The sequence below is a fragment of the Carlito syrichta genome, unplaced genomic scaffold (genome assembly GCF_000164805.1).
Source record: "Carlito syrichta isolate Samal-C Ts95f unplaced genomic scaffold, Tarsius_syrichta-2.0.1 Scaffold288321, whole genome shotgun sequence".
NCBI lineage: Eukaryota > Metazoa > Chordata > Mammalia > Primates > Tarsiidae > Carlito > Carlito syrichta.
Genome location: NW_007232417.1, coordinates 100,560 through 117,329, shown reverse-complemented (window position 1 = coordinate 117,329; position 16,770 = coordinate 100,560).

The window sequence follows — 16,770 nt, the reverse complement described above, 5'->3', positions numbered from 1 at the left end:
TAACAAGGGAAGAGTTGCTTCTAAAGCTTATGGATTCTAACTCAGGGAATGTTTGCAAGATCACATCATGAAAATAAAACCAAGGAATAAAATGTAAATGGAAAAATGAAGAGAAATGAACCAGAACTGAGATGGGCTTAAAAGAGAATCTATTTGAGAAATCAGATAGAATGTATGCTATTACTTTTAATGATTTTGATTCCAAACTGGTAGCATTTTTCTGCCACCAATCAAACTAATGGAAACATCTGAAAAAAAATGAGAATAACTTGAAGAATAAAAGCATGCATATACCAAGGTTTATGTTTTAGAAACCAGATCAAAAAGTGAGCATTGCCATATACTGCAATATACAATTTTAGAAACCAGACTAAAAAGTGAGCATTACCACAAACTACAATGTAAGATTTAGCAAAGACATTGGAATAAGCAGAGTTTTTGAAATGTGATCTTGGAGAAATTTTTGAAAATGTTAATAGTGATTTTAAATTACCAAGAAAAAATATTAAGGACATGGAGAAATTTAGTTGGAAGAATATATGAGTCTCCCTCTCTCTACAACCTCCTTTCTTGTCCAAGTTAACCTGAGATAACTTATGTCTTATTTGACAAAAATGATGTTTAGCTAAGGTTAGTATTTACAACTAATGGGAGACACTGCTTGAGTTATATAGCCTTTTCCTTTCAAATTCTCAATAAAAACTATGCTATTAAAATGCCTCTTAATTTCTTATCTTTATTTATATGATTTCAAACTTTTCAATAGGTAATAAACCTAAGATCATGCAGTAAAGCTAAAATCTCTATGAAGTTATGTTTTAAATATGCTGTTCAGTTGCTGCTGTGGAATAGAGAGATTGTTCTATAGATATAAAGATAAGCACACAGATATACTGAGATATTAAATTCTTGAGAAGGAATATCCTTGAGTGTGATGCTATATCAAAATGGAATGTTTTTAGTATTATGATCATTTTCTGTCACTAGAAAACATTATTCAACAGAGATTTAAAATGCAGTGCAAGTCTCAGAATAAAACAGATTTTATCTCCTCCAAATTTCTTAGACAGAGTACTAAGAATGATATGTGGTACATATTTGTGGATGCGTGTATAACTGGTTAGAGATATAAGCAATATCAGCAATCATCTGAAGGTCTTGGCCATTCCTTCATTTTATAGAGTAGAACACTGAGACCCAAGCAGCATATGTGATTTCCTAAAGGACACACAGCAAAATTATAGAATGGCCAAGGCTAAAATTAAATTCCCCTGCCTTTTAGACCAAAACTGTGTTTACAGTTAAAAAAATTTGAGAGCTCAAATTTATAAGACTGCCCAAGTTGTACTGAAAAAAACAAAACAATCACAAAACCTATATCAACTTCCATATACGGTGAACAATGGCAGTTGCCAGACTGATTATAGATGCAATCCAGAGGGAGGAAGTCCTAAGACACTCCATTTTTAAAAACTCAGAGGAGTAAAGGACTTAGATGAAGCATAGACAAAATCATTTCCAAAAAAAGAAAGTTCACCAATACCTTCAAAATACAGAACACAGTTCAGAAGATGGTAGTTCAATGCACAGATATAGAACAGACTTAAAAGTGTATGGGACTGGATGATGTGATAGTCATGGAAAAGCATTTTTTTGGAAGACAGATGTACAGAGAGAGAATGAGTGATAGTTCTTAGAGTGAGGCATTCAAAGAAAAGAAGAAAATTGAGGCAGGAAACTAAGGATCTTGCAGAAACGAAGGTGAAAAGAGCACCATCCCTTCTCTAGCACTACTACCAGAAACAACATCCATAAATGAAATCACAAAAGAGACCAGAACTGACAAAAGAAGGTGTTTTTGAAATCGAAACCCCTTTCATGAAATAAATACAAATTAAAATAAAATAGACTACATCCATTTAAAACTTCAATAAAAAATGGAAAAGATTTTATACTAATAAAGAGTCTCCTCCAAATAACCATGCACACAGCTGAAAAAAACTGTAACACAAAACATCACACTGCAGTAAGTATCCTAAAATAAACATTTGAAGTTATGAGGAAAAAATATTTTGATTAAAAATACAACATTAAGACTGGAATGGACCAAAAAAACCCTAGGGAGAAATAAAATGAGTTAATTGAAATCAGAAAGAAACTAAAAGCAAAGAAAATTTTCAAAAAAAGAATTATGAGTAACAGGACCTTCAAGAAAGAATAGATTCAAATATCAACATAACAGCTTCAATGAAAACACTGAAGAAAAGTAAGATAGATAAATAAGATGAGATAAAGACAGAAGTAAAGTAGGTCAGAGAAAGTAGATGAAATAGAAAATTGTCCACAATACATATATTTCAAGTTTCTGATAAAGATAATCAAGACACCTGACTAAACTAATGTTTAAGACTATAATACACTCCAAATTTTCAAAATATGAAATAAGACCTGAATCTACACACTGAAAGAACCTACCACCAATCAAGAAAGTCTAATACAGATTAATCAATTCTGAGACATATACTAATAAAACTATTAGATTTTCAGAATAAAGAAATAAGTAAACAAGTTTTCAGAAAAATAAGATTAAATAACCTAAAAATGTAAAAATAAAAATAAACTTTTGAAAAACAGCATATAAATAAATCAAGGCTGCAAGGGAGAAGCATTTTCAAAAAAAAGGAAAGTAAAAATGTGAACCCAGAATATTAAATCTCATTAAGCTGTTCTTCAGTTTTGAATCTCTGAAACTCAGGAAATACTGTGACTCTCCTCAATCTCTGAAACTCAGGAAATACTGTGACTTTCCTCAGGAATATTCTGAAAACTAGGCTTCATCCAACCAAAAACAACTTCAAAAACTTTGCAAAATGACTGAAACATTTCAAATATATAATTGTAAAGCTAAGATTACAGTGAAGGTGGGGGCATGGCTTAAGAATAATATATAAACATTACATGCTATGACAAAATAAAATAGATTCACCTAAAATGTAAAAGAAGATATAGAAAATTTTAAAAGTAGAATAAGATTATAGGTAATAAATAGAAATCATTTAGAATTGACATGACAACAGCAAAACATTAGGTTAGAAAAGGTGAAGAAATTAAGGGCTCCCTATACAAAGTTTTAAATATTAAAGTAACCCCTAAAATATAAATGCACATATTCCTAAAGACAAAAAATACATATTTACAAAGAAAAAATGTATACCAAATAAATTAGCAACTAATAAATCTAACATTATACACGCTGTAATTATAGTATAAACTAATATGAAAAACTGAGACCAAACATAAAAGTCATATCAATAAAAATAAGTGAGATTCACTTATTAAAAGAAATTTAGTGCTTACACTGTCTCATAAAGAAAACCCAACTCCATGTTTGTGCTGAATATAAGAGACATATCTAAAGCCTGATAGTTTAAAAAGACTAGGATAAAGGAATGGACAAAGGTTTATCACGAAAATTGTAACAGTAAAAATGTGTGTCTTCCAGTCCTAATATGAGGCAATTTACAGTTCAAGCCAAAAACAGTAGAAGAGGCAAATAAGAGCACTTAAGAATGTTAAAGTTCACATTTCACAGTAATGAAATCGCAATTTTGAATATCTATGCATCAAACAACACAACAATCATTTGTAGAGAAATATAGAATATTCAAGAGAAATAAATACACACACACTAATCATAGGAAAACTTAACAACTAATTTCAGTACAAGTAAAAAATCTAAAAAGTATAATCAAATAGGTACATGTGGTGGTGCTAAAAAAATGTATACACATTTTTAGAGATCTTAACTATGTATTACTGTTAGTTTGCCATAATCAGCAGTGTTCCAACCACTTTGAGCACCTCTTGTAATAGAAAGAAGTCAAACATGACTTGTATGCATCTTTTGTTATTGGTATATTTGAGTATTACAATTTTAATACGGTTTCTTCCTTTCTTAAAAATATGTATACAGTTTTTTGGCACTCTCTGTATATATTTAACACTTCATGCCAGTAATAGAGAACATATCTTCTTCTCAAGGGAACATAGAACACTTTATATATATATACTTTTTTTCGAGACAGTCTCTCTGTGTTGCCCGGGTGATCTCAAACTCCATGACTCAAGAGATCCCCCTGCCTTAGCTTCCCAAGTAGCTGGAATTACAGGTGTGCACCACCACATCTAGTTGAACATTCAGAAATGATAACCATAGATTCTAACACAAAAATAATATCAATAGCTTCTAGAAAATGAAAATAATATAAACAGCACTGATTACAATGCAATAAACCTGAAAGTTAAAAGTGAAACACACACACACACACAAATAAAGGGGCTTTCAAACTGGAAAATAAAATAGCCTGCATTAAACAAATCTTAGATAAAAAGAGAAATACATAAAAACTACAGACAATTATGACAGTAAAACACTACATGTCAGACTCTATGGGGCCCATTTAAAACAGTGATCGGGGAAAATTAGTAGTCTTTTTTTAGATTAAAAAATATAGTTTATTTAAAAGTAAATTAGAGAGAGAAAAGGGTGAAGATTCACCTCCTCAAGGTGGGGGAGGGGGACAAAGCCAGGAAGCACTGTGACAGCCATAGCTCAAAGAGCACATGGACACCAGAGTCTAGCAAGGCAATGGCCAAATTAGTCATCTTAAGCACATATATCAGTGCAAATAATAACAAAAATAAAATACAAAGGAACCATGAAGAATAAAATAATAATGGAAAATGCAGAAATTAATGAGGACGAAAACATAAAAACAATAGACCAAATTAATAAATCAAAGTGCTATTAAAATGAACAAAATAGGCAAACTACTAACTATTTTAAACAATAACTGAAGAGAGAAAGCACATATATTAAAAGAAGAAGACAATGTGTGGGTCAAAATTCTTGATAAGGAATATACATCTATGCAAATAAATTTGAACATTTCAAGGAAATAAGTCATTTCCCTCAAGAATATCTTCGGCCAAAACTTACCTCAGCATGAACAGAACAAAACTAAGCTCAGCACAGAGATCTCAAAGAAATACCTTACAGAAATTATGATAATAATAATAATGCATTAGGTCCAGATGATTTCACAAAGAAATTCTACCATTTAGTGAACACATAGCCTTAATGCTGTATAAATTGTTTAGAACACTTAGAAAGTGAAGAAAAAAATCCACATTCTTTTATGAAGAAAGTGTACTAATAATATCTCAACCTGATAAAGAGAGCAATAAGAAAATGATCAAGTGGAGAATACATTACAAATGTAGAAATGTTTCAGCATTACAGAATGTATTGATATAATTCACCACATTGATAGGTTCAAAGATAAAAATCATGTGATTGTCTCCAAAGATGCTGAAAAAACCTTTGACAAAATTCACATCCATTCGTAAGACAAACTCTTGAAGAAAACAAAAACAAAACAGGAATGTACGTATACTCCCTTAATATGATCAAACACACACACACACACACACACACACACACACACACACACACTCACACACATACCCCTTATGACAGCCCCTTCCCCAGCAAGAGATCTGTGTCCTAATCCCCACAACCTGTGAATGTGTTACTTTACATGGCAAAAGCTTCTCTGTAGATGTGATTAAATTAAGGATCTTAAAATGAGGAGATTATCCTGGATTATCCAGGTGAGCCCAGTGTAATCACAGGGTTTCTTCTGTGTGAAGGAGGGATGTAGGTGAAGGAAGATCAGAGTCAGAGAGTCAGATATGAAGAAAACTACACTGCCGGACAAAGAATGCAAGCAGTCTCTAGAGGCTGGAAAAGGCACAGAAAGAGATTCTATTTTAGAGCCTCCAGAGTAAACACAACCCTACCAATAACTTGATTTTGTTCCATTAAGATCCATTTCAGATTTCTGACCTCCAAAACTGTATGATACTGAAGCTTAAACGCCACAAAATTTGTTGTAATCTGTTACAACAATCATAGGAAACTATAATACATACCTCAGTCCTAAAACTAGCATCTTTCTTAATGGGGAAATCCTAGAGGCATTTCCAATGAGATGAGAAGAAGGTAAAAATGTGCACTCTCTTCACTACTATTTAACATTTTTCTGGATTCAAAGCAATAAACTAGAGAAAACAATTATGCATAAAATTTGCCAAAAAAAAAAAAAAAAGAAGAAGAAGAAGAAGAAGTTAACCCTCTCTATTCTCTAACATGGCATTATATTTGAAAATTACTAAAGAATAAATGATTAAAAACTCAAATAATAAAAGAATTGAATAAGCTAGCATGTTATAAAATTAGCAGGCATAAATCAATAGCTTTTTCTGTCAACCAGTTAGAGAATAAAAATGCATGATAAAACCTCATCCACAATAGCAAAGAAAATGTAAAATACTCAAAAAACAACAGAAAGTACTCCGGGTCCATATAAAGAAAATTATAAACTTTCCTCGGAGACTCAAAATTAGACTTGAAACAAATAAAAGTATATCCCTTGTTTTTGGTTAAGACATTTCAAAATGTCCAAGATTTTACTTCTAAGTTTATTCATAAATTTTATGCAATCAGCATGGGCTTGTTTAATGGAACTGAAAAAGTTGATTCTAAACTTTATAACAAAAAATTAGTTTACAAGAATACCTAAAAAACACACAAAAAAGAATAGTTATAAGGAGAGACTAGCCCTATCAGATATTAAAATATACTAGCAGGACTTCTCTAATTAAAATAACATGAAACTGGCTCATAAGTAGACCGACAAATGAAACAGAAGTACAGTAAGGAACTCAAATATATATTGATATCTACTATGTGGTAAAGATGCTATCTCAATCACAGGGACAAAGAGAGAGTCTTTTATTTACGGTTTTGGCATAGTGGAAAGATTTTTAGAAAAAAAGATAAGATTAGATCCATTCCTCACACCAAAAACAATCCAAATCGATCAAAAATTCAAAAGTAAAAACCAAAATTATACACATTTGAGGAAACCATGAATAAACTTAAGCTGAATGTGAATTTTCTAACCATGACTAAAAGTCCAGAGTCAACAAAAGAAATGATTGATAAATTAGACTATGCAAAAATTTTAAAACTTAAAAACTTTTCCATGGCAAAAATCACCACGAGGAAAGTTAAAATACAAATGTCCAACTACAAAAACAAAAAATTGCAACAGATATGGGACTAATGATTCTAAGTACAAAGATTTGAAAATGAGGGCAAAGCCAAAACATCCTATAGAAATATAGTCAAAAAACATAAACAAACAATTCACAAAAAGAGCTGACTGTGACTATGATCCCTAAGTGTATGAGCAGATGTTCAAATTCATGCATATTAAAAAAATGAAAACTCTACTGGGATAGCATTACTCACAAATCAAATTGGCAAAAATTGAAAAGACTGACGCTCAATATACGTTTCTTTGTAAGGCTGCTGCTAATAGAAATGCAAGGATGGTACTACTACCAATCTTGAAAAGAGAATTTGGCAATATCTAACAAAACTTGCATGCATTTATACTTTTATCCAGAAATCACATTTCCAGGCATTTATCCTGAAGACATACCTATAACAATACCAAAATATATGTATCTAAGTTTACTCACGGAAACTTATTTGTGATTGAAAACTATCTAAATGTCAAAGCATAAGAATTTCTTTGAACAAACTATGGCTGGACACATACAATGAAGTACTATGCAATGATAAAAAAGAATGAGGAAGAATCTAAGTAACTGATATAAATTAATTCCCAGGAAATAATGTTACATGGGGAAAAAATTCAAAAGAGATTATGCAATATGCTATCTTTTGTGTAAAAAATTAAGGGAAATAAGAAGATACAAAGACGCACAGGAAGGGTAAACTGGAAAACAAGGAAGCTGGTTATCTGCAAGGTATAGGGGACATAGGATGAAGGTATACAGGAAGAAGTGACACTCTCCTGAGTATAGCTACGTATACTTTTAACTTTAAGAAATATGTTAATGTCCTATATTTTCAAAATTTAAATTAAATCACTGTTTATAATGAGGTGGAAATAAAATCTAAAACTGAAAATTAGCTGGAAAAAAAAGAGAGAAAAGCAAAAGTCTTCTATTTTCATTCCAACCAACACAAGAAAAAAAGATATGCATTTTCCACCACTTTCAGAAAACAAATTATTAAAAAGACTTGTGTTGTTTGTGGGTCTACATTTGTATATATTTGGGGAGGGATATGAATGTAAATTTCCAAAGTTACATCAGTGATAGAAATGAAAAATTAAATGATAATAAGGCCTGAGCCTTAGAGATGACTTTTTTAATAGTCTTAAAATTTATTATCCTTCAGGTACTCCTTTATGGGGAAGTCACAGGATGTTATTTAACAACAGTGGTCTGAGAATTGAAAGTATGGTTAACATGTACCAAATAACCCTAGCTCTTAAACGATTGCCCATGTGAAATATTCCTCTATATCAAAATAAAAGTAAAACCTAATTATCTGATTTTTATTCACCCATAAACATGATTCACATTCCTATTCATATAAACAGTCTTCTTAATCTATAGCTCAGATTTCTTAACTCAAATGCACTTTTACTCTGAAATAAAAAGATGAAATAGAAACAAAAACTGAACAGAGAGACTATTTCATTTCACAACTTAAGGTATTATAAAAAGTCAATAATAGCATCGTTATATGAGAAAGAATGATGAACAGAGTGTATGACAGCTATTTTTAAAATGTAATAATGGAACCTCAGAGAAACTCCTGTCAAAATAAAAAAGAAAAATTAGGATGTGCAACAAGACAAGTAAAAGCAAAAGATCTTTAAGCCCAAGAGGCAAATCAATGATGAGGGAGCAGAGTAGCACCAAGAATAATACAACTGCCTACCACACTGCAAATATAACTGTGAAAGGAATATCGCTTGAGGTGATTACCAAAAGGCACAGTAATCAATGAGATAGCTAGTAAAGGGCATTAATTAAAGCTCTGTGGTGTCCTAGATTGATAAAGTGACTTTCAACAAGGCACAAGCAGAAGGTTACATTATGGAAGTAAAGACAAGTTCTTCCTATTCCAAATAATATGACAACTAATAGCAGCCATAATCAAAACAGGAGGAAGTTGAATGCCACTTGCCCCTATAGTCTCACGGAGACCACCAAAAAGAAACAGATCTGCAATTAGATATAAGTACAGAGTAAAAGAAATCTGTACTTCAGGACCAATTATAATAATTAAGGTAAACTTAGAAGTCAATAGAGGCACAGAGATATCAATGCTTTTCTAAATGCACCAAATCCACAAAAAGAAAAAAGTCACTTTTCAGAGATGGATTTGAGCCTTTTTAGCAAAAATCCTGGCAGATTACGCCAACATAGTTCATCAGATTAGATGGAAATGAGGCAACATCGTCAACCATGTGATTACACAGCTATCAAGAGTAACATTTCTGTTTTTGGCAGTGAAAGAGAAATAGAAATGTTCCCACATAACACCATATTTTTCTAGTAACCTAATTATTTTATGATAGTATAAAAGTTATTTCTTAATACTTTGAGGAATAAATGAAATGAGTGTTTCAGATTTCATTACATAATGTAAAGAAAGCTGTTTTGGTTTGATATGCTGTCTAGAACTCAAAAGAGATGAGGGTGACTTCTGGTTTCCATTCCAGCATATAACGTGCTTAAAAGTCATCACTCTTATCCTCACAATTTAAAAAAAAAAGCTAGGCAAACTGAAAATCAATAACTCTTCTTAAATCCATCAGAGAATTGAAGTCACAGGACAAATGACTGCCCCTAAAATTGAAGAGAAAAACAGGTAGATACACAGAATCACAACTTAGCGGAGGAATAGTCATGAGCAGAAGACACCACTAGAGCCACTATCAAGATAAGAAAACTTATGCCATGATTATTAAATTACTGGAGGCTCAGTGTTGACAAGTTTGATAGTTAAAAGCTCCAAGGAAGCCCAGCCCTACTGGGAACCTACAATTTGTGAGTTATATCTTCAACAGTCCTGCTAGTTTCTCACAGTAAAGATCAAAGAAAATTTCCCTCTTGCTTTCACAGGGGGAAGGGGAAAGTAGACATATTGAAACACACCAGGAGAATATTGTTTTTCTTAATATGGCCTTCCCTCAAAGGAAAGGAAACTGTCTTACAATAGCCTAACCAAGAGGGGTTTTATAGGACTCTAACTGATCTGAGAGAAAAAAAATACCCGGCTCCAGTACCCTCTAGCTTTCTTGTCTTACCTAAGTTGGAGGTAAAGGGAGGAAAGAATGAGAAGCATTTGTGAAAGTCACAGCCCAGAGATACAGTCTTAATAAAATATTGGAACCTAATCATAGGGCTAAAGAAGCTTTCCCTTACTCCCAAAACAGAGCACATCATTAATATCAGGGATTTACAATGGAAAGAACTACCCCCAAAAAACCACACCTAAGTGTGTTATATTTAAACTGCAAAAAGTCAAAGACAAAGAAAAAAATCAAAGAAGTGTGGTGTGGAGGGGTACCTTATTTATAGAGAAGTAGGATAAGAATTGCATCAAGATTCTCTTCAAAGCTATGCAAGCAAGAAGTGTATTACAGAAATAAAAATAAACCCACCAACCTAAATTCTATATCCAGTGAAATCATCCTTCAAAGGTGAAGAAGAAATAAAGATGTTCTCAAACAAAAATTCAAAATATTAGTCACCCAGTAGACTTTCTTTGCAAAATATGTTAAAAGATTTTCAAAAGAAAAAAAAATGGTACACCTCAGAAATCCAGAACTATAGAAATAAAAAATGACAGTTGACGAAAAATATTTTATTTTTCTTATTCTTGGTTGAGCTAACAGACCATAATTTGTCAAAAATAATAGCAACAATGTACCAGGAGCGCCAAAAAATTTTATACACATTTTAAGAGATGTTATTATGTATTATTTTTAGTTCGTCATAATCAGAAGTATCTGGACAGTGATGGTAGCCACTTTGAGAAACTCTTGTAATTGCAGAAGTCAAACGTGACTTGTAATCATCTTTTGCTGTTGGAATATATTGAGTATTACAATTTTAATACAGTTTTTTTCCTTTCTTAAGATGTGTATTTTTTTGGCACCCTATGTATTTGGTGATTATAGGTTATAAATAAGTAAAATGAAAGACAGCAGTGTTATAAAACAGTAGTCCCCAACCTTTTTGGCATCAGAGACCAGCTTCACAGAAGACAATTTTTCCATGGACTTGGGGAGGAAGATGTGAAGGTTTGGGGATAATTCAAGCACATAAAATTTATTGTGTACTTTGTTTCTATTATTATTACATAGTGATATATAATAAAATAATTATATAACTCACCATAAAAAAGGAGGTGTGGACAGAAGTGGTAAATAAAATAATGGATGTGCCATGAAAAGACTAAGTGTCGGATTTTGACTTAAAGCCACCAGATGCAGCTGAAAATTGAATCTTTCAATTGAACAACTCACTTGTCACTCATTGATAGAGGTTTGATATGAATCTGCAAGCAATTGATTTATTACGGCCTCTGTGCAGTCAAACGTCACTGCTCATGTTAATCTGTATTTTCATCCACTCCCCAGTGCCAGCAACACTGCCTCAGTTCCACCTCAGATCATCAGAAATTAGAGTCTCACAAGGAGTGCACATCCTAGATCCCTTGCATGAGCAGTTCACAGTAGGATTTGAATTCCTATGAAAATCTAATGCTGAAGCTGATCTGACAGAAGGCAGAGCTCAGGTGGTAATGCAAGCAGTCATAAACTGGTACCAGTTCATGGCCTGGGGGTTGAGGAACCCTGTAGTAATATATAGGTGGGAGAGGCTGAGACTATTCTGTTGTAAGGTACTTACACTGCCTGAGAAGTGTATAGTGTTCTTTGAAAGCAGACTTCAGTCAGTTGTAAATGTTTATACTGCAAATTCTACAGAAGACACTAAAAAGGTTTAAGAAAAGTATAATTGATATGCTAAGAAAGGAGAGAAAATGAAACAATATAAAATATTCAATTAAAGTCAGAGAGGTTGATAATAACCTGGACAACTTGATGAGACCTCATCTCTACAATAATTCAAAAAATTAGCCAGGTTTGGTAGCATGTGTCTGTAGTTCTGGCTACTTGGAAAGCTGAGGGAGAAGGATCACCTGAACCCAGCAGGCTGATGTTGGGGTTGCCGTGACCATGCTACTGCACTCTAGCCTAGATGATGGAGTAAGACTCCAACTCAAAAAACAACAACAACAACAAAACATTCAGTGAACTAATAAAGTGAAAGGCACCAAGTCATTCATTAGGGATCTGCCCCCACAATCCAGTCAACTCCCACTAGTCCCCACCTCCAACATTGGGGATCACATCTCAACATGAGGTTTGGAGGGGAAAAATATCCAAACTATATCAAGGAGTTTAGTCATGTGCCAAGAATTCTGCATTTTGCAGTTCTCACCCCAAAATATGCCACTTTGGCATAAGGACTATTTTGAGCTGAAGGCAATTGAAAAATGGAAAAGAGCCAAATGTTCCTTAAGTGTCTGGTCCCTCTCCAATCTTGGGGAGATGGATCTACCCTTTTTCTCTGATCTACTTTCGAAATAAACTTTCTTTTCTAGTCTAAAAAAAGGAAAGAAAAGTTGAAAAGAAATAGATACAAGAAAAGCTCTCTGCCTTCCGTCTATTTACCTAAAAGCAGGATGTAAATTTACAAACATGTCCCTCCTTCCCGCTCTATCTGAAAGGACAAAGGTTGGTCACCAAAGGCAACTTTAGACCCTTATCAGTCTAGAGACAGCAGCAGAGACTTAACAAACTTTACTAACTCCCTTATATTTGCCTTCCCACGATTTGCCAGCCCTAGAGACTCCAGGTCCTTTTATCTGTCTTGTTACTTCTCTAAAAATGTTTTCTTGTTTGTTGAAAATGCTGGAATTTTAAGCCACTGCTTTATGAATGACTCATTTTTCTCTGGGTGTCTCCCATGTATATACGAAATATACATGTTAATAAACTTTTGTTTTTCTATTTATAAATAAATAAATAAAATCAGACAGGACAGAGGAAGAAAGAAAGAAAAAAACGAAAATAAATAAAAAATAGTAATAAATATGGTATGTATTAATCCAACTATATCAATAATCACTTTAAGCATCACTGGTATAATAACTCAAAAGACAGAGATTGTCAGAGTAGATAAAAAGCTATATCCATTCCACTTCATGTGGGTTAATATAGACATATTATGCAAACACTAATCAAAAGAAAAGTGGAGTACTTATAATAATTCCAGACAGTGGAAAATTTACAGCAAAGAAACTTGCCAAGGATTAAGAGGGGCATAACATAATATTAAAATAATGTAATTCTCTAAGAAACTGTAGCAATGCTACTATGTATACACCTAATGACAAAGTGTCAAAATCTATGAGGTAAAAGCTGTTATAACTGCAAAGAGAAAAAGACAAATCCCCTATTACAGCTGGAGGTTTCAACACCCTTCTATCAGTAATAGACAGATCCATCAGGCAGAAAATCAGTAAGAACATAGCTGAACTGAACAGCACCATCAATCAGCTGGACCTAATTGACATTTATAGAATACTTCATCCAACAACAGCAGAATACTCATTCTTCTCAAACTTACATAAAATATTCATTAGCATAGATCATATTTCTGGGCCATAAAACACACCTTAACAAATCTAAAAGAATAGAAATCATACAACATATGCTCCCAGGGCACAATGGAATTAAACTAAAAATCAATAACAGAAAGATAATTGGAAAGCCCTAAAATATATAGAGGTTAAACAACACACTTAAACTCTTAAATAACACGAGATAAAAAAAAAATCAGAGAAGTACAAAATATTTTGAACTAAATGAAAATAAAAATACAAGTTATTAATATTTGCAAAATGCAGAGAATGTAGTACTTAGGGGTAAATTCATAACATTGAATGCATATATTAGATAATAAGAAAGATCTAAAATCAACAATATAGCTTTCACCTTAGGAAACTATAAAAAAGAGGAACAATTAAATCTAAAGTAAGCTGAAGAAAGTAAATACTAAAAATTAGAGCAAAATCAATGAAACTAGAAATAGAAAATCAATAGAGAAAAATCAACAAAATCAAAAGATGATTTTTTGAAAATTCTCAAAAAAAAGAGAAGATAAATTCTTAATATCAAAAACAAAAAAGGGTCACCTCTAATAATCCCATAGCTATTAAAAGGACAAAAAATGATTTTTATGAACAATGTTATGCCCCCAAATTTGAGAACCTAGATGAAATGAAACAATTCCTCAAAAACTGAACTCTAACAAAACACACACAAGGAGAAATTAATGATGTTAATATGACTAAATCTATTAAAGAAATTGAATCAATAATTAAAAACCTTCCAAAACAGAAAGTACCAGCACTAGATGGTTTACTATCCAAAATTCAAAGAAACAATTATACCAATCCTCAACAATCTCTTTCAGAAAACAAAAGCACAGACAATACTTCCCAATCCATTCTATGAGACCAGCATTACCCTAATACCACAACAAAGACATTAAAAGAAAGGATAATAATGATCAACATCTCTCATAAACACAGATACAAAAATTCTAAGCAAAATACTAGCAAATTCAATCCAATACTGTATTTTTTTAAAAATTATACATCTCAACCAAGTGGAATTTATCTCGTGTATGCAAGACTGGTTCAACATTTGAGATTCAATTAATGTAATCCATCACATCAACAGGCAACAGAAGAAAAACCATTAACATTATATCAAAAGAGGCAGAAAACGTACTTGGCAAAAGTTAATACTGTTCATCATAAAAATTATCGGGAAACTAGAAATAAGGAAGGACTCCTTGACTTGATAAAAAAAAAAAAAATCTACAAAAAACCTACAGGTAACAATATACTTAATAGTGAAAGACCAGATTCTTTCCCAGAACAAAGCAAGAATATCCCTTCTCACCACTTCTATTCCACATTGTACTGGAAGTCCTAGCTAATCTAGCAGAGCAAAACAAAACAAAACAAAACAAAAAAAGGAAAATGAAAAAGAAATAAATCAAAACATATTCAGATGGGAAAAAACACTTTTTTTGTTGCAGATGACATACATTTTTATGTAGGTAATCACAAAGAATCAACAAAAGCATCAAAACTTACTGGATAATAAGCAAAGTTGCAGCATACAAGGTTAATATACAAAAGTCAATTGTTTTCTTACATACTAGTAACAAACAGTAGGACTTTAAAAGTAAACACACAATACTATTTAAATTAGCACCCAAAAATTAGATATATTAATCTGATAGAATATGTACAAGATCTATATAAAAGACTACAAGACTCTGATATATTTTAAAAGACGTAAATTATTGGAGGTATATTCCATGTATATGAATAGGAAGATTCAGTATTATCAAGTTATCAGTTCTTTCCAACTTGATCTATACATTATGGGCAATCTCAATCAAAATCCTGGAAACTTCTTGCGTGGACATCAAAAAGTAGTTCTAAAGTTTACATGAAAAGGTAAAAGACTCAAAACAGCCAATATAATAGCAGAGAACTAATTAGGAAGACTGATATTACCCTACTTTAAGATTTACTACAGAGCTACATTATTCAACACAGTGTATTACTGATAAAGAATATGTAGATAGATCAGTGGAAAAAAAATAGAAGGCATACGAATAGACTCATAAAAACATGATGAACTGATCTTTGACAAAGGTGCATAGGTAATTCAATAAAGAAAGACTATTATTTTTAATATATAGTGCTGGGACAATTGGGCATATCATTATTTAAAAAAAACAGATATAGACCTTTCACAAAAATATTCAAAATGACTCATATATCTAAATAAAATAAACAAAATTATTAAGCTCCCAGAAGAAAATATCAGAGAAAAATCTTGTTGATTTGGGGCTTAATTTTTTTTTTCTTTTTTGAGTTGGAGTCTCATTCTGTCACCCAGACTGGAGTGCAGTGGCCGCTCCCGGCCACCGCAGCCTCGACCTGCTGGGCTCCGGCGATCCTTCCGCCTCAGCCTTCTGAGTAGCCGGAATTACAGGCACGCACTACCACGCCCAGCTAATTTATTGATTTATTGTAGAGATGAGGTCTCACTGCCCAGGTGGGTCTCGAACCCCCGGGCTCAGGCAATCCACTCACCTCAGTAACTAACACCAAAAGAATAACCCCTGAAAAAAATATTGAGATGTTGAACTTCATTAAAATTAAAGATGGTTTCTCTCTGAAAGATGTTTTTAAGAAAATAAAAAAGACACACCATAGACCAGTAGAAAATATTTGCAAAACACATATCTAATAAATTGGTATCCAAAATATAAAAAGAACTCTTAAAATGCAATATGAAAACAAACACCTCAGTTAAAAAATAGGCAAAAGATCTAAATAGACACCTTAACAAAGAAGATATACCGCTGAAAACAAGTATGTGAAAAGATTTTCAACATCATATTTCATTAGGGAATTGCAGTTTAAAACAATGAGATACCACTACACACTTATTAAAATGGGAAAAATTGCCGGGCTCGGTGGCTCAGCCTGTAATCCCACGCTTAGGGAGGCTGAGGTGAGTGAATTGCCTGAGCCCACGGGTTCGAGACCCACCTGGGCAACTTGGCGAGACCTCATCTCTACAATAATTCAAAAAATTAGCCGGGCGTGGTAGCGCGCGCCTGTAGTTCCAGCTACTTGGAAGGCTGAGG